This window comes from Bos javanicus, chromosome X, assembly GCF_032452875.1.
Source record: "Bos javanicus breed banteng chromosome X, ARS-OSU_banteng_1.0, whole genome shotgun sequence".
Classification (NCBI taxonomy): domain Eukaryota; kingdom Metazoa; phylum Chordata; class Mammalia; order Artiodactyla; family Bovidae; genus Bos; species Bos javanicus.
In genome coordinates, this window is record NC_083897.1 from 137776666 (window position 1) to 137796925 (window position 20260).

General features: G+C 40.5%; 1 long non-coding RNA gene across 1 annotated transcript in view; it reads right to left on the reverse strand.

Annotated features, from left to right (window-relative positions):
* Positions 1 to 20260, reverse strand: part of LOC133242136 (uncharacterized) — a 98525-nt gene that overhangs the window by 58231 nt on the left and 20034 nt on the right. The gene's annotated exons all lie outside the window — the stretch shown is intronic.

Genomic DNA, 20260 nt, shown 5'->3' on the forward strand with positions numbered 1-20260 from the left:
ACCTGTCAAATACATAGTCCACAGGGACTGACTTAGCAAGACTGATGTACTACACACTTTCTGAGAGCAGGTCAGAGGAAATAAACTGCTCCTGAATGCCTCTGTGTACCAGTATAAGGGAGCAAGAATCAGTATAGCTACAACAAAGGCAATTCTGTACATCAGCTTTGTCAAACAAGAAATATCAACTGCAATAAAACTGAGAAGGAAGGAGACACAAGCTTTCGGGGGCTTCCTCTAACTCATTCTACTCTCATTTACAATCAGAAATGGCGAATACCTCTAAAGATGCAATTCCCATGATAACAAGAGGAGAATCCAAAGAAATGCTGCTACCTTGTGGCCGTATTCGGGAACGGCAACCTTAAACCTTGGGCTGATGGACACTGCCTATTCACGAGGTGGCCGGGCAGTAAATGACACCTACCCTTACAAATTGGCCAGGGTTCGCACACCGAAATAAAAACGAGAACAAACCACACGATCAGGAAGGAAACATCAACAGGTAACTGCAATTCAATGAAGAAAGATGCGTCTGGAAATGTGCCTCATTTGTTTTTTTTGTCAGTGATACGAAAAATTAAACTGCAAGGGGATATCACTACTGAGAAATCAAAAAGGCCACTATTGATATCTTCTGATTCTGTTAAATCCATACAATTTGTCTTTTATTATGCCCATCTTTGCATGAAATGTCCCTTGGTATCTCTAATTTTCTTGAAGAGATCTCTAGTCTTTCCTATTATATTGTTTTCCTCTATTTCTATGCATTGATGACTGAGGAAGTCTTTCTTATCTCTCCTTGCTATTCTTTGAAACTCTGCATTCAAATGTGTATATGTTTTCTTTTCTCCTTTGTGCCAGGAGCAGGAGCTCCGCCTGTGGCAAAGGTCATGAAGAAGGAGGCTCGGCATATGCAAAGGCGGGATCGAGCCTCAGGAGTCCCCCTGGAAATTCTCGAGCATCTACCCCCAAAACCAGAGTCTGCTTACTTTCTGCTTTGTGCTCTCACCTACACCTCTGACTTTACAGGGGCTGTCCCCCACTACCTCTCTCTGAAAAAAAGAGTTAACTTACAGCTCCAGTTAATAAAGTTCCTGGGTGTGATAGTGTTTCAACCTACAAAGTCCTTTGGAAGTCCTCTAGCCTGCCTGAATAGGTTTTTCTGGCCACATGTGATTGCTCAGAGCCTCCCAACTGTGAGAGGCAGGAGATGTTCCAAACTGTCTAAATACAGATTCCTTTGAGCAGTTAAAAGATTGATTAGAAATTGTATTGGTGAGGGGTTTTTCACTTCTTGGGCCAATGTTTCCTGTTAAGTCTCCATATCCCTTACCTGCTGTGTCCCTGGCAGTGTATTGATTAATATGATTGGTGTAAGTAGTAGTTTTAATGTTTGTAACCTGGGACCCTTGAGTTAATTCTTTTTCTTGTTATAGCCCACCACACCTTTACCCTATAGAAATGCAACTTTATCTAATGCTTTTGGAGGGTGGGGCCTGATTAATCACCTTTAGAGAAAAATAAGTTTTCTGAAGAAAGGGTCTTAAAATGTTAACAGGCTTCTGGGCCAGAAGATGATGCAAATCACCTAAACTTTTGCATATGATAAGTTTGCAGGAAGAAAGCCTGGCTTACTGCATGACTCTACCCCTTCCCCCATTATCCTCTATGCATAACTTAAGGTATAAAATCTACTTTGAAAAATAAAGTGCGGGCCTTGTTCACCGAAGCTTGGTCTCCCCATGTCGTTCTTTCTCTCACCTTCTGGCTGAATTATTCAGCCTCTTTTCTCCACTGAATTTCCTCACTGAGCTATCCTTATTTCAGCCTCTTTTCTCCACAGAATTTCCTCACTGAGCTATCCTTATTCTATTACTCTTTATATCCTTAATTAACGTTTAATTAAGCAATTGTTTCCTTATCCTCTCCGACGCCGTCCCCGCTTCAAATTCCCTGGATCCACCGGGGCTGGACCCCGGCACCTTTGCCTTTCACTTCTCTTCATTTTACGGCTACTTATAAGGCCTCCTCAGACAACCATTTTGCCTTTTTGCATTTCTATTTCTTGGGGATGGTCTTGATCACTGCCTCCTGTACAATGTCATGAACCTCTGTCCACAGTTCTTCAGACACTCTGTCTATCAGATCTAACCCCTTGAATCTACTTCTCACTTCCATGGTATAATCATAAGGGATTTGATTTAGGTCATACCTGAATTGTCTAGGAGTTTTCCCTACTTCAATTTATGTCTCAATTTGGCAACAAGGAGTTCATGATCTGATCCACAGTCAGTTCCTGGTCTTCTTTTTGTTGACTGTATAGAGATTCTCTGTCTTTGGCTGCAAAGAGTATAATCAATCTGATTTCAGTATTGACCACCTGGTGATGTCCATTTGTAGAGTCTTCTCGTGTTGTTGGAAGAGGGTGTTTGCTATGACCAGTGTGTTCTCTTGGCAAAACTCTATTAGCCTTTGCCCTGCTTCATTATGTACTCCAAGGTCAAATGTGCCTGTTACTCTAGGTGTTTCTTGTCTTTCTACTTTTGCATTCCAGTCCCCTATAATGAAAAGGACATCTTTTTGGGGTATTAGTTCTACAATGTCTTGTAGGTCTTCATAAAACCATTCAACTTGAGCTTCTTCAGCATTACTGGTCGGGGCATAGACTTGGATTACTGTGATATTAAACCGTTTGCCTTGGAAACGAACGGAGATCATTCTGTCATTTTTGAGATTGCATCCAAGTACTGCATTTCAAACTCTTTTGTTAACTATGATGGCTACTCCATTTCTTCTAAGGGATTCTTGCCCACAGTAGTATATATAATGTTTATCTGAGTTAAATTCACTCATTCCAGTCCATTTTAGTTCCCTGATTCCTAAAATGTCGATGTTCACTCTTGCCATCTCCTGTTTGACCACTTCCAATTTGCCTTGATTATGGACCTAACATCAAAGGTTCCTATGTGTTATTGCTCTTTACAGCATCAGATTTACTTCTATCACCAGTAACATCCACAACTGAGCGCTGTTTTTGCTTTGGCTCCATCTCTTCATTCTTTATGGAGTTATTTCTCCACTGATCTCCAGTAGCATATTGGGCACCTACAGACCTGGGGAGTTCATCTCTCAGTGTCCTATCTTTGTGCCTTTTCATACTGTTCCTGGGGTTCTCAAAGCAAGAATACCAAAGGGATTTGCTATTCCCTTCTCAAGTGGACCACGTTTTGTCAGAACTCTCCACCATGACCACTCCATCTTGGGAGGCCCTGCAGGGCATGGCTCATAGTTTCATTGAGTTAGACAAGACTGTGGTCCATGTGATCAGATTGGTTAGTTTTCTGTGATTGTGGTTTTCCATCTGTCTGCCAGCTGATGGAGAATGATAAGAGGCTTATGGAAGCTTCCTAATGGGAGAGACTGACTGAGGGGGGAAACTGGGTGTTGTTCTGATGGCCAGGGCCATGCTCAGTAAATCTTTAATCCACTTTTCTGTTTATGGATGGGGCTGTGTTCCCTCCCTGTCATTTGACCTGAGGCCAAACTATGGTGGAGGTAATGAAGATAATGGCAATCTCATTCAAAGGTCCCATGCACACAGTGGTACACTCAGCGCCCCCAACCCTACAGCAGGCCACCGCCGACCCACACCTCTGCCAGAGGCTCCTGGACACTCACAGACAAGTCTGAGTCAGACTCTTGTGGGGTCACTGCTCCTTTCTCCTGGGTCCTAGTGTGCACAAGGTTCTGTTTGTGCCCTCCAAGAGTCTGTTTCCCAGTCCTGTGTAAGTTTTGGTGGCTCTATGGTGGGGTTAATGGTGACCTCCTCCAAGAGGGCTTATGCCATATGCAACTCTGTTGCACCAGAGTCCCTGCACCTGCAGTAGTCCACTGCTGACCCATACCTCCACAGAAGACACTCAAACACACTTCTGTCTCAGTCTCTGTGGGGTGTCTGGGTTCCAGTGCACACAAGGTTTGTTTGAGCCCCCTGAGTGTCTCTGGCAGATATGGAGTTTGATTCTAAATGCAGTTTGCCCATCCTACTGTCTTGCTGGGGCTTCTCTGTCCCTGGACGTGGGGTATTGTGAAATATTCTGGACTGATTTCCCCTATGATTGATGGGTTTGATCTCATTGCAGTGCAAGGGACTCTCCAGAGTAAATGTGGGTATGAATAAATGTTTTTTGTGCATATGCTTCACTCTTGTGGAGAAATAGAATACTTATGAATGTAATATATAAAACTCAGATGTATTCTCTTATATGTATATGTGTGTATGAATCAATATTTACTGTGCATTTGTTGCCCTCTTGTGGAGAAATAGAAGAATGATTATGAATGTAATTTATAAAATCCAGATGCATTCTTTACCTGTTGAAAAAGATACTGCATAACTTTTTAAAAATTAATACATGCTCATAAGAGAAAATGTAAAATTGACAGAATAATACAAAGAAAGAAAAAAAAAAAAAACCCATGATCTCACTTTACCATTGGCTCAGAATTCTGAGTTCCTGGGACAGGGAGATAAAAAGACGAAGGTGTGTTAGTTCTTTTAAAATAAAATCACCTTTTCTGCTGTTAGAATGCTAACATAGGACTTGGATTTGATACTTGACTCTTGCTTTGTTTACTTATCATTAAGCCTCTACTTTTAAAAATACCTAGTAATTTGAGCCCCTGTTTAGAGGCTGTTTGCTTCAAGTTTTTTTTTTTTTTTTTTTTTCCCTTCTGCTTTTGGTAAGATTTTTTAAAAATTTGCATGTCTTGTCTATGGTAAATAGTGCTGCAATGAACATTGGAATTAAGGTTTTCCCCAGGAATATGGCAGGAGTAGCATGACTGTGTCATATGGTAATACTAGTTTAACTTCTTTAAGGAGCTGCCATACTGTTCCATATGGTACCATATGCCATTGGTACCATAGTGGTGGTACCAATCTGCATGCCCACTGACAGTGCAAGAGGGTTCCCTTTTCTCCACAACCTCTATAGGAATTATTGTTTCAGTTATACACGTATATGTGTATATATGCATTGTGTGTGTGTGCGTTCTTATATTTAATCTTTCTTTCTTGGCTACACTGTGTGGCATGTGGTATTAGTTCCCTGACTGGGGATTGAAGCTGGAAGTGTGTGGAGGTGTGGAGTCTTAACCACTGGACTGCCAGGGAAGTCCCATATATATTCTTTTCCACTATGATTTATCATAGGATACTGAATATAGTTCTCTGTGCTCTACAGTAGGAACTTGTCTACCCATTCCATGTACTCGAGTTTATAGCTCTTAACCCCAGTGTCTTACTCCATCCCTCCCCCAGTTGTCTCTGCCTTGGAAGATACAACTCTGTTCTCTATGTCCGTGTGTTTCTGTTTCACGCATATGTTCATTTGTGTCATATCTTAGATTTCACATTTTAGTAATATCATTTGGTAGTTGGCTTTCTTTGACTCACTTCACTTAGTATGATCATCTCTCGGTTCATGCATGTTGCCTCAAATGGCCTTACTGTTGTAGCTGTACAGACTCTTGTACCCTTTTAATCATACATACAGGTATTCATCTGCAGTTATTTTCACGTATATATTATGAAAACATCTGTAGTACACCACTCTGGGCATAGTACGTCCATTTTGAGGCTGTATTGGCATTTTATATGTATATGTTCAGTCGCTCAGTCATGTCTGACTCTTTGCGACCCCATGGACTGTAGCATGCCAGGTTTCCATGTCCATTACCAACTACCGGAGCCTGCTCAAACTCAGGTCCATTGATTGGGTGATGCCATCCAACCACCTCATCCTCTGTTGCCCACTTCTCCTCCTGCCTTCAATCTTTGCCAGCATCAGGGTCTTTCCCAATGAGTCAGTTCTTCACATCCAGTGGCCAAAGTATTGGAGTTTCAGCTTCAGCATCATTCCTTCCAATGAATATTCAGGACTGATTTCGTTCAGGATTGACTGGTTTGATCTCCTTGGGACTCTCCAGACTATACGTGGGTATGAATAAATATTTGTTGTGCTTATGAATGTAATTTATAAAATTCAGATGTATACTCTCGTATATATGTGTGTATGAATAAATATTTACTGTGCTTTTGCTGCCCTCTGGTGGAGAAATAGAAGAAAGCTTATGAATGCAATTTATAAAATCCAGATGTATTCTTCACATGTTGGAAAAGATACTGTATTGCTTTATTAAATGATATATACTCATAACAGAAAAGATAAAGTTTCCAAAAAATAGAAAGAAACAAAAAAATCACCCATGATTTCACTTTACCATTGGCTCAGAATTCTGAGTTCCTGGCTCGGGGCGATGATGGTGTGCTACTTCTTTTAGTATAAAATCATCATTTCAGCTATTTGTATGCTAACATACAACTTGGTTTTGATAGTTGATTCTTGCTTTGTTTGCTTATCTTTAAGCCTTTACTGTTACAAATACCTAGTAATTTGATCCCCTGTTTAGAGACTGTTGGCTTCAAGGTTTCTTTCTTTTTTTTTTTTTTTTTTTTGCCATTTCTGCTTTTATTAAAAAATGCTGCATGTCTTGTCTACAGTACATAATGCTGCAATGAACATTTGAGTGCATGTATCTTTTGGAATTCAGGTTGTTCTCCAGGAATGTGCCCAGGAGTGGAATTGCTGGGTCATATGGTAATTTTATTTTAGGTTTTTAAGGAGCTGCCATACTGTTCACCATAGTGGCTGTACCAATTTACATGTCCACCGACAGTGAAAGAGGGTCCCTTTTCCTCCAAACCCTCTCCAGAAATTACTGTTTGTAGAATTTTTGATGATGGCTCTTCGGACTGGTGTGAAGTAATAACCTCATTGTAGTTTTGATGTGCATTTCTATGATAATTAGTGATGTTGAGCATCTTTTCATGTGTTTGTTGGCCATTTGTATGTCTTCTTTAGACCAATGTCTATTTAGATCTGCCCATTTCTTGATTGAATTTTTTTTTTTTTTTTTGATACTGGCCTACATGACCTGTTTGTATATTTTGGAGAATAATGCCTTGATAGCTAATGAGGTTCATGACATTGTAGAGAAAGCAGTGATCAAGGCCATCCCCAAGAAAAAGAAATGCAAAAAAGCAAAATGGTTGTCTGACCAGGCTTTACAAACAGCTGAGAAAAGAAGGGAAGCAAAAGGCAAAGGAGAAAAAGAAAGTTATACCCACTTGAATGCAGAGTTCTGAAGAGTAGCAGAGAGATAAGAAAGGCTTCCTCAGCAATCAAAGCAAACAAATAGAGGAAAAAATAGAATAGGAAAGACTGGAGATTTCTTCAAGAAAATTAGAGATACCAAGGGAACATTTCTCACAAAGATGAGCACAATAAAGGACAGAAATGGAATGGACCAAACAGAAGCAGAAGATATTAAGAAGAGGTGGCAAAGATCTTCACGACCCAGATAATCACGATGGTGTGATAACTCACCTAGAGCCAGACAATCCTGGAATGCGAAGTCAAGTGGGCCTTAGGAAACATCACTACGAACAAAGCTAGTGGAGGTGTTGGAATTTCAGTTGAGCTATTTCAAATCCTAAAAGATGATCCTGTGAAAGTGCTGCAATCTATATGCCAGCAAATCTGGAAACCTCAGCAGTGGCCACAGGACTGAAAAAGCTCAGTTTTCATTCCCATGCCAAAGAAAGGCAATGCCAAAGAATCCTCAAACTATCGCACAATTGCACTCAGTAATGCTCAAAATTCTCCAAGCCTGGTTTCAACAATATGTGAACCGTGAACTTCCAGATGTTCAAGCTGCATTTACAAAAAGCAGAGGAACCAGAGATCAAATTGCCAATATCCGTTGGATCATCAAAAAAGCAAGAGAGTTTCAAAACAACATCTACTTTTGCTTTATTGACTATGCCAAAGACTTTGACTGTGTGGATCACAACAAACTGGGAAATTCTTCAAGAGATGGGAATACCAGACCACCTGACCTGCCTCCTGAGAAATCTGTATACAGGTCAAGAAGCAACAGTAAGAACTGAACATGGAACAACAGACTGGTTCCAAATTAGGAAAGGAGTAAATCAAGGCTGTATATTGTCACCCTGCTTATTTAACTTATATGCAGAGTTCAGTTCAGCTCAGTCATTCAGTCATGTCCGACTCTTTGTTATCCCATGGACTGCAGCACGCCAGGCCTCCCTGTCCATCACCAGTTTCCGGAGTTTACACAAACTCATGTCCATTGAGTCAGTGATGCTCTCCAACCATCTCAACTTCTGTCATCCCCTTCTCCTCCTGCCTTCAATCTTTCCCACATCAGGGTCTTTTCAAATGAGTCAGTTCTTCACATCAGGTGGCCAAAGTATTCTACATCTCGTGAAATGCTGGGCTGGATGAAGCACAAGCTGGAATCAAGATTGCTGGCAGAAATATCAATAGCCTCAGATATGCAGATGACATCACCCTTATGGCAGAAAGCAAAGAAGAACCAAAGAGCCTCTTGATGAAAGTGAAAGAGGAGAGTGAAAAAGTTGGCTTAAAGCTCAGCATTCCAAAAACTAAGATCCTGGCATTCGGTCCCACCACTTTATGGCAAATAGACGGGGAAACAATGGAAACAGTGAGAGACTTAATTTTCTTGGGATCCAAAATCACTGAAGATGTTGACTGCAGCCATGAAATTAAAATACACTTGCTCCTTGGAAGAGAGGCTATGACTAACCTAGGCAGTATATTAAAAAGAAGAGAAATTACTTTGCCAATAATGGTCCACATAGTCAAAGCTATGGTTTTTCCAGTAGTCATGTATGGATGTGAGAGTTGGACTATAAAGAAAGCTGAGCACTGAAGAATTGATGGTTTTGAACTGTGGTGTTGGAGAAGACTCTTGAGAGTCCCTTGGACTGCAAGGAGATCAAACCAGTGCATCCTAAAAGAAATCAGTCCTGAATATTCACTGGAAAGGCTGATTCTGAAGTCAAAAGTGACACAAAGAACTGACTCATTGGAAAAGACCCTGATGCTGGGGAAGATTGAAGGTGGGAGGAGAAGTGGATGACAGAGGATGAGATGGTTGGATGGCATTATCGATGGGATGGAAATAAGTTCGAGTAAGCTCCGGGAGTTGGTGATGGACAGGGAGGTATGGCATGCTGCAGACCATGGGGTTGCAAAGAGTGAGACACGACTGAGTCACTGAACTGAACTGACCTGAACTAATGAGAACCATCTGTGCATCACAGGGAACTGTCCTCGGTGCTCTGTGGTGATCTAAATGGGAAAGAAATTACAAAAAGGATATATATACCACACACACACACACATATGCACAGCTGATTTACTTTGCTGTACAGCAGGAAGTGATACAACATTGTAAAGCAACTACATGTGTACATACTGTAGGCTCCACTTATAGGAAGTTTTAGATGAGGCAAAATTAATGTATACTGATAGAACAGGTTGTGCATGGGAGAAGGGATGTGTGAGGAAGGGGCCCAAAGAGATTGTCTAGGATGATGGGGAAAAAAAAAACATTGCAGTGAACATCATATATATAATCTTGGTGAAATTGCATAAATATTTCTGCAATGCAAATTCCAAACAGGGTCTTGCTAAGTGGCTCCATGCATTGGTAAGTTTACTAGATATTGTCAACTTGTCCTTCAGAAATTTGCATCATTTTATGCTTTCACAATTCTGCATGAGCACTGATTTTCTAATCCCTCATCGTCAAAGTGGAGGAAACATTTGGTATCATTCAAAGCTTTCACTGAACTTTTGGCGATGTGCTTGGTGAGAAATCATATTCCATTATTGTTTTGGTTTGCATTTCTTTTATTACCAATTAGGTTCAGCATTTCCTCCTGTTTTTTGGTAGTTTTTCTTTTTTTCTTCTGAGTAATTTGTGTATCTTTGTACCCTTTGTTTATTTCATGTTTGTTTTCTATTGAGTTTTTCATCTTATTTTCTTATTTTAACTTTTGAACTCTTCATAAATTAAGTAAATGCACTCTTTGTCAGCTATCTTCCAAATAGTTTTCAATTGTCACTTTATAATTCCTTGTTTATTAATTATTTAGGCACGCAGAAATTTTACTACAAAGAAAGGTATGTAAATTTTCCCTTTTTAGCTTCTGGACACAGGACATGGTAAAATAGGAAATTTAAGTAACTGAGAAATTGTTCAGGAGGCTAGAAGGTGAGGTTAAAAGAATTGGGGGGAGGCAATTCTCTATGAGTGCACCTGTGTGCCTTTCCACGTGAACTTTACAATTAGCTATTTACTTTACCCTGAAATACACACACACATACACACACATATATATATATATAGAGAGAGAAAATGAAGTGGAGGCGGGTGGCGCCATGATGGGTCAAGATGAAACCAGGACGGGTGGGGCTGCATCTGGGACTCCAGATGAATCAGCCATAGGCTTGGTCAGCCCTGTGAAGCCAACAGGGACACCTCTCTAGAGCTGTGATTGGAGGACTCCGGGAGCCCCAGCACGTGCTCAAAGCCAAGGTCACAAGGAGCTGCACAAGCAGGGTGATGATGCTGCCAGTAAGCCTGTCTCCCTTGGGCCAGAGGGAAGGTGATGCTTCTTTCATTATGGAAAAGGTACTCTGTGGATATTGGGAAAAGAACTTGGTCAGTGCACGGAGTGTGAAAAAGTAAGCAAAAACCACGATTACTTTCACCACAGTTCATATTTTAGCCTATTTCTTCCCCATCATTTTTCAACTCGTATTTTTAAAGTTAGAATTACACTTCATGTGCATTTTGCTTTCCATTGTTCTTTGCTCTGTACTTTCCCAAACATTTTATCATAAAAATTTCCAAACATTCAACAAAGTGGAAAATTTTTTTCTAGCTAATACACAAAGATTTCCCACTTAGATTTCACTGCAACTATTTTGCAATACTTCCTTTGTCACGTATCTATCCATTTGTCCATCCTTCTATCCATCCATCAATCGATCTTATTCCCTGGTGCATTTTGTGGTAAATTGCAGATATCAGTATGTATCTCCTTAGGTATTTTAGGTAGCCTACCATTAAGTAGTGAACTGTATTTGTTTACAGCAGTTTTCTTTGAAAGATAAAGTTTACATACAATAAATTATACCAATCTTTTTTTCTTTTTTTTTTTTTTCTGGTCTGTTTCCTTGTTTCCTTTGTTTCTAACTCGATATAGATTTTTTTTTTTGAATATATAATGGCACTACTCAGATATCTTGCCCTATCTTTCCTTATTTTCACTGCATGCATTTAATCACTGTATTACTTAATGTTTGATTTGTTATTATGGGCATTTCAAATAGACAAGCATGAAATTGTAATGACAAGAAGCCTATTTTATATTGAGGATATATGCATTTGTATTTCACACACCAGAAATATTAAACACTGATTATTTTATGCTGCTGTTTATTAAAAATGTTTACCATAAACTATTTCCTGAATATTGCTATCATGGAGGTATTTGGGAATTTTAATATTATGTCTCCTAATGTTTGACATTTCATAGAAAGAGGAATCATAATTTCTATTTACTGCTATTTCATTGAAATGCTTTTTTTTTTCAAGTAAGCTGTTTTTTTGTTTGTTTGTTTTTTGTTTTTTTTTTCCCATGTGCGCTTGAGAAAAAGGTGAAATTCATTGTTTTGGGATGAAATGTCCTATAGCTATCAATTAGGTCTAACTGGTCTATTGTATCGTTTAACGTTTGTGTTTCCTTGTTAATTTTCTGTTTAGTTGATCTATCCATAGGTGTGAGTGGGGTATTAAAGTCTCCCACTTTTATTGTGTTATCGTTAATTTCTCCTTTCATACTTGTTAGCATTTGTCTTACATACTGCGGTGCTCCCATGTTGGGTGCGTATATATTTATAATTGTTATATCTTCTTCTTGGATTGATCCTTTGATCATTATGTAGTGACCTTCTTTGTCTCTTTTCACAGCCTTTGTTTTAAAGTCTAATTTATCTGATACGAGTATTGTGACTCCTACTTTCTTTGGGTCCCTATTTGCATGGAAAGTCTTTTTCCAGCCCTTCACTTTCAGTCTGTATGTGTCCCCTGTTTTGAGGTGGGTCTCTTGTAGACAACATATGTAGGGGTCTTGTTTTTGTATCCATTCAGCCAGTCTTTGTCTTTTGGTTGGGGCATTCAACCCATTTACGTTTAAGATAATTACTGATAAGTATGATCCCGTTGCCATTTACTTTATTGTTTTGGGTTCGAGTTTATACACCATTTTTGTGTTTCCTGTCTAGAGAATATCCTTTAGTATTTGTTCGAGAGCTGGTTTGGTGGTGCAGAATTCTCTCAGCTTTTGCTTGTCTGAAAAGCTTTTGATTTCTCCTTCATACTTAAATGAGATCCTTGCTGGGTACAATAATCTGGGCTGTAGGTTATTTTCTTTCATCATTTTAAGTATGTCTTGCCATTCCCTCCTGGCTTGAAGAGTTTCTATTGAAAGATCAGCTGTTATCCTTATGGGAATTCCCTTGTGTGTTATTTGTTGTTTTTTCCTTGCTACTTTTAATATTTGTTCTTTGTGTTTGATCTTTGTTAATTTGATTAATATGTGTCTTGGGGTGTTTCTCCTTGGGTTTATCCTGTTTGGGACTCTCTGGGTTTCTTGGACTTGGGTGATTATTTCCTTCCCCATTTTAGGGAAGTTTTCAACTATTATCTCCTCAAGTATTTTCTCATGGTCTTTCTTTTTGTCTTCTTCTTCTGGAACCCCTATGATTCGAATGTCTCTGAGATTGTCCTCATTTCTTTTAATTCGTTTTTCTTTTATCCTCTCTGATTCATTTATTTCTACCATTCTATCTCCTAATTCACTAATCCTATCTTCTGCCTCTGTTATTCTACTATTTGTTGCCTCCAGAGTGTTTTTAATTTCATTTATTGCATTATTCATTATATATTGACTCTTTTTTATTTCTTCTAGGTCCTTGTTAAACCTTTCTTGCATCTTCTCAATCCTTGTCTCCAGGCTATTTATCTGTGATTCCATTTTAATTTCAAGATTTTGGATCAATTTCACTATCATTATTCAGAATTCTTTATCAGGTAGATTCCCTATCTCTTCCTCTTCTGTTTGGTTTGGTGGGCATTTATTCTGTTCCTTTATCTGCTGGGTATTCCTCTGTCTCTTCATCTTGTTTAAATTGCTGAGTTTGGGAGTCCTTTCTGTATTCTGGCAGTTTGTGGAGTTCTCTTTTTTGTGGCGTTTCCTCGCTGTGTGTGGGTTTGTACAGGTGGCTTGTCAAGGTTTCCTGGTTAGGGAAGCTTGTGTCGGTGTTCTGGTGGGTGGAGCTGTATTTCTTCTCTTTGTTCAGTCACGCTGTGGGGAGGGAGGGAGGGATGCTGCAAACAAAAGACACTGGCGTGCGCTTGCAGTGCCTCAGCCACACTGGGTCTGCCCCCGCTCACGGCGCGTGTAGCCTCCCTGCCCACACTGCTCGGGCTCTAGGTTGTTCCGCCGGGAACAATCCAAGGCTGGCCCTGGGTTGCATGCACCTCCCAGGTCCAAGCCGCTCAGGTTCAGGCACTCAGGTAGTCCTCAGAGGCGCAGACTCAGTTGGGCCTGCGTTTTGTGCTCTTCCCAGGTCCGAGCAGCTCAGGTAATGAGGTGTTTGGCGAGCACCAATGCTGCGACTTATCGCCTCCCCGCCACTCGGTTATCTGGGTGTAAAACCGGCGCACCTTCTCAGGCAGATGTTGACCGTCCAGACCCCCAATAAGTTTTAGTTAGCAAAGAAGCCAGTTTTATAGATAATGTCTCTCTGGGGCTGCGATTGCCCCCTTCCGGGTCTGGCTGCCTGTCACCGGAGGGGGAAGGTCTGCAGCTGGCTATCTCTGTTTAGTCCTTTGTTCCGTGCACGGGCTGGCGGTGTCTTAGGTTAGGGCTGGCTTTTCGCATGGTAGATATCCCACAGTCTGGTTTGCTAGCCCAAATTATTTCGCTCAGATAGTGCTCAGGGTATTCAGGCCAGATTCTTACTCTCAGCGATGCAGCCCGCGCCGCGCCTCCCTGCCCAGCCCCCGCTTGCTAATGGCGGATGCAGGCGTCTGCGCTGCTTCTCCGCTGGGGGAGTTACCGTAGGGCTCGCAATCTGCGAGTTTTAATTGTTTATTTATTTTTTCTCCCTGTTATGTTACCCTCTGTACTTCCAAAGCTCGGCACGGATTCGGCAGTGAGAAGGTTTCCTGGTGTTTGGAAACTTCTCTCTTTTTAAGACTCCCTTCCCGGGACGGAACTCCGTCCCTCCCTCTTTTGTCTCTTTTATTGTCTTTAATATTTTTTCCTACCTCCTTTCGAAGAGTTGGGTTGCTTTTCTGGGTGCCTGATGTCCTCTGCCGGCATTCAGAAGTTGTTTTGTGGAATTTACTCGACGTTTAAATGCTCTTTTGATGAATTTGTGGGGGAGAAAGTGTTTTCCCCGTCCTACTCCTCCGCCATCTTGGCGCCTCCCCCCAATCTTTTTTTCTAAGTCATGTTATTTTTTAGTTGAAGTATAGTTGATTTACAATGTTGTGTCATTTTCTGCTTTACAGCAAAGTGATTCAGTTATACACATATATATGTAATATACATTGTGTGTGTGTATCCATATACAGATTCATTTATTTAATCAATTTTTTTTTTTGGCTACACTGTGCAGCATGTGAGATTAACTTCCTGACCAGCTATTGAACCTGCATCCCCTGCAGTGGAAGTGTGGAGTCTTAACCACTGGGCCACCAGGGAACTCCCATATATATTCTTTTCCATTATGATTTATCATCAGATACTGAATATAGTTGTCTATACTCTACAGTAGGAACTAGTCTATCCATTCCATATACTCTAGTTTATAGCTCTTAACCCCAATCTCTTACTCCATCCCTCCCCCAGTGCTCTCTGCCTTGGAAGCCAGAAGTCTGTTCTCTATCTCCATGAATGAATTTCTTTGCCATATATATATTCGTTTGTGTCATATCTTCAGTTCCACATTTAAGTGATATTTGGTGTCTGTCTTTCTCCATCTGAGTCACTTCACTTAGTATGACCATCTCTCAGTCTATTCATCTTGCCTCAAATGGCCTTGTTGTTGTAGTTGTACAGATTCTTATATCCTTTAAACCATACATAGAGGTATTCATCTGTGGTTATTTTCATGTATATATTATTAAAAGTGTTTAGTATACCACTCTTGGCATAGTACATCTATTTTGAGGTTGTATTAGGATTTTACATGTATACGTTAGTCAGTTCAGCTCAGTCACTAAGTTGTGTCTGACTCTTTGTCACCCTAAGGGCTGTAGCACACCAGGCTTCTCCATCCATCACCAACTACTGGAACCTGCTCAAACTCGGGTCCATTGAGTCAGTGATGCCATCCAATCATCTCACCCTCTGTCGTCCTCTTCTCCTCCTGCCTTCAATCTTTCCCAGCAGACTGAAGCAAAGATGGGGGCTATTTGAATTGGGCAGTTTGGGGACATCCAGACAGCAGAGTCCTGTGGCTTCTTGGTTCTGTAAAGGAAGATGTTAATAAAAGCAGGAAAATGGGAAAAGGAGCAAAGCTTTGAGCATCAAAGACAGGACCACAGACAGATGAACCAGGGGAAAAGGGGGAGGGTGAGAGGACAACAGCCGATTTCTCACCATGCAAATTGACAAAAGTTCAACGAAAGCATCGAGTGATACAAAATGTTTCCACCAAATTGAGGATGAGTGGTTGGAAAATGAGTGCTCATGCAGTGTTGTGAAAGCATAAGGTGATGCAACTTTCTGAAGGACAAGTTGACACTATCTAGTAAATTTATAAATGCATGGAGCCAAGTAGCAAGACCTTGTTTGGAATTTGCATTGTGGAAGAATTGACGCAATTTCACCAATATTGTCTATATGACGTTCACTGCAATAGTTTTTTCCCATCAGCCTAGAAAATCTCTTGGGCTCCTAACCCACACTACCCTTCCCCCATGTAACCTCCATTATCAGTTTTCTCAGTAAAGATTAGTTTTGCCTCATTTAGAACTTTCTAAAAATGGAGCCTAGAGTATGTACACATGTAGTTGCTTTACAATGTTGTGTTACTTCCTACTGTACAGCAAAGTATTTCAGTTGTGCATAAGTTTCCTTCGCATTTAGATCACCAAGGAGCACTGAACATTGTTGCCCATGCTAAACAGATAGTTTTCATTGGATATCAAGGCAGTTTTCATTAGTTATCAACGCATTATTCTCCAGAATATACAAACAGCACATGCAGCCCAGTATACCCCCCCCCCAAAAAAAACCTCAATGAACTCCTTATTGCCAAATTCATATTGAAATTGAAGAAAGTGGAGAAAATCACTAGACCATTCAGGTATGACCTAAATCAAATCCCTTATGACTATACAGTGGAAATGAGAAATAGATTTAAGGGACTAGATGTGATAGACAGAGTGCCTGATGAACTATGGATGGAGGTTCGTGACATTGTACAGGAGACAGGAATCAAAACCATCCCCAAGAAAAAGAATTGCAAAAAAGCAAAATGGCTGTCTGAGGAGGCCTTACAAATAGGTGTGAAATGAAGGGAAGTGAAAAGCAAAGGAGAAAAGGAAAGATATGCCCATTTGAATGCAGAGTTCCAAAGAATAGCAAGGAGAGATAAGAAAGCCTTCCTCAGTGATCAATGCAAAGAAATAGAGGAAAACAATAGAGTGGGAAAGACTAGAGATCTTTTCAAGAAAATTAGATACCAAGGGAACATTTCATGAAAAATTGGGCTCAGTAAAGGACAGAAATGGTATGGACCTAACAGAAGGAGCAGATATTAAGAAGAGATGGCAAGAATACACAGAAGAACTGTACAAAAAAGATCTTCACGACACAGATAATCACGATGGTGTGATCACTCACCTAGAGCCAGACATCCTTGAATGCGAAGTCAAGTGGGCCGTAGAAAGCATCACTATGAACAAAGCTAGTGGAGGTGATGGAATCCCAGTTGAGCTATTCCAATCCTGAAAGATGATGCTGTGAAAGTGCTGCACTCAATATGCCAGCAAATTTGGAAAACTCAGCAGTGGCCACAGGACCGGAAAAGGTCAGTTTTCTTTCCAATCCCAAAGAAAGGCAATACCAAAAAATGTTCTAACTACCGCACAATTGCACTCATCTCACACAGTAGTAAAGTGATGCTTAAAATTCTCCAAGCCAGGCTTCAGCAATACATGAACTGTGAACTTCCAGATGTTCAAGCTGGTTTTAGAAAAGGCAGAGGAACCAGAGATCAAATTGCCAACATCCGCTGGATCATCGAAAAAGCAAGAGAGTTCCAGAGAAACATCTATTTCTGCTTTATTGACTATGCCAAAGCCTTTGACTGTGTGGATCACAATAAACTGTGGAAAATTCTTCAAGAGATGGGAATACCAGACCACCTGACCTGCCTCTTGAGAAACCTGTATGCAAGTCAGGAAGCAACAGTTAGAACTGGACATGAACAACAGATTGGTTCCAAGTAGGAAAAGGAGTACATCAAGGCTGTATATTGTCACCCTGCTTACTTATATGCAGCGTACATCATGAGAAATGCTGGGCTGGATGAAGCACAAGCTGGAATCAAGATTGCCAGGAGAAATATCAATAACCTCAGATATGAAGATGACACCACCATAATGGCAGAAAGTGAAGAAGAACTAAAGAGCCTCTTGATGAAAGTGAAAGAGGAGAGTGAAAAGGTTGGCTTAAAGCTCAATATTCAGAAAACTAGGATCTTGGCATCTGGTCTCATCACTTCATGGGAAATAGATGGGGAAGCAGTGAAAACAGTGGCTGACTTTATTTTTCTGGGCTCCAAAATCACTGCAGATGGTGATAGCAGTCCTGAAATTAAAAGACGCTTACTCCTTGGAGGGAAAGTTGTGACCAACCTAGATAGCATATTAAAAAGCAGAGACATTACTTTGCCAACAAATATCCGTCTAGTCAAGGCTATGGTTTTACCAGTGGTCATGCATGGATGTGAGAGTTGGACTATAAAGAAAGCTGAACACAGAAGAATTGATGGTTTTGGGCTGTGGTGTTGGAGAAGTCTCTTGCGAGTCCCTTGGACAGCAAGGAGATCCACAAAATCCATCCTAAAAGAGATCAGTCCTGGGTGTTCATTGGAAGGACTGATGCTGAAGCTGAAACTCCAGTACTTTGGCCACCTCAGCAAAGAGCTGACTCATTTGAAAAGACCCCGATGCTGGAAAAGATTGAGAGCAGGAGGAGAAGGTGATGACAGAGGATGAGATGGTTTGATGGCATCACCAACTCAATGGACACTGGTTTGTGTGGACTCCGGGAGTTTGTTATGGACAGTGAGGCCTGGCGTGCTGTGGTTCATGGGGTCGCAAAGAGTCAGAAACGACTGAGCGACTGAACTGAACTCAACTGAATAAATGGGCAGATCTAAATAGACATTTTTCCAAAGAAGGCATACAGATAGCCAACAAACATTTGAAAAGATGCTCAACATCACAAATTATTAGAGAAATGCAATTCAAAACTACAATGAGGTATTACTTCACACCAGTCCAAATAGCCATCATCAAAAACTCTACAAACAATAATTTGGAGAGGGTGTGGAGAAAAGGGAACCCTCTTGCACTGTTGGTGGGCATGTAAATTAGTACCACCACTATGTTGAACTGTATGGCATCTTCTTAAAAAACTAAAAATAAAATCTCCATATGACCTAACCCTGGGCATTTTCCTGGAGAAAACCTTAATTCAAAAAGATGCATGCACCCCAATGTTCACTGCAGCACTATTTACCGTAGCCACGACATGCAACATTGTTTAATCATATCAAAAGTTAAAAACAAACAAGCAAAACAAAACAAAAACCTTGAAGTAAACAGTCTCTAAACAAGGGGTCAAATTACTAGGTATTTGTAAAAGTGGAGGCTTAAAGATAAGTAAACAAATCAATAAGCACCTATCAGAACCGTGTTCTATGTTAGCATTCAAAGAGCAGAAAAGCTGATTTTATACTGAAAGAATTAGAGCACTCTCAAATTTTTTTCTCCCCATCCCAGGAATTCAGAATTCTGGGTCAATGGTAAATGAGATCATGGGTGATTTTTTTCTTTCTTTGTATCTGTGTATCAACTTTATGTTTTCTCTTATAAGCATGTATTAATTCTTTCTTTCTTTTTTTTTTTTTTACTTTACAATATTGTATTGGTTTTGCCATACATCAGCATGAATCTGCCACGGGTGTACACGTGTTCCCCATCCTGAACCCCCCTCCCACCTCCGTCCCCATACCATCTCTCTGGGTCATCCCACTGCACCAGCCCCAAGCTTCCTGTATCCTGCATTGACCCTGGACTGGCGATTCGTTTCTTATATGATATTATACATGTTTTAATGCCATTCTCCCAAATCATCCCTCCCCCTCCCTCTCCCACAGAGTCCAAAAGACTGATCTATACATCTGTGTCTCTTTTGCTGTCTCACATACAGGGTTATCGTTACCATCTTTCTAAATTCCATATATATGCTTTAGTATACTGTATTGGTGTTTTTCTTTCTGGCTTACTTCACTCTGTATAATCGGCTCCAGCTTCATCCACCTCATTAGAACTGATTCAAATGTATTCTTTTTAATGGCTGAGTAATACTCCATTGTGTATATGTACCACAGCTTTCTTTATCCATTCATCTGCTGATGGACATCTAGGTTGTTTCCATGTCCTGGCTATTATAAACAGTGCTATGATGAACATTGGGGTACACATGTCTCTTTCAATTCTGGTTTCCTCGGTGTGTATGCCCAGCAGGGGGGTTGTTGGGTCATATGGCAGTTCTATTTCCAGTTTTTTAAGGAATCTCCAGACTGTTCTCCATAGTGGCTGTACTAGTTTGTATTTCCACCAACAGTGTAAGAGGGTTCCCTTTTCTCCACACCCTCTCCAGCATTTATTGCTTGTGGACTTTTGGATCGCAGCCATTCTGACTGGCGTGAAATGGTACCTCATAGTGCTTTTGATTTGTATTTCTCTGATAATGAGTGATGTTGAGCATCTTTTCATGTGTTTGTTAGCCATCTGTATGTCTTCTTTGGAGAAATGTCTAGTTCTTTGGCCCATTTTTTGATTGGATCGTTTATTTTTCTGGAATTGAGCTTCAGGAGTTGCTTGTATATTTTTGAGATTAGTTGTTTATCAGTTGCTTCATTTGCTATTATTTTCTCCCATTCTGAAGGCTATCTTTTCACCTTGCTTATAGTTTCTT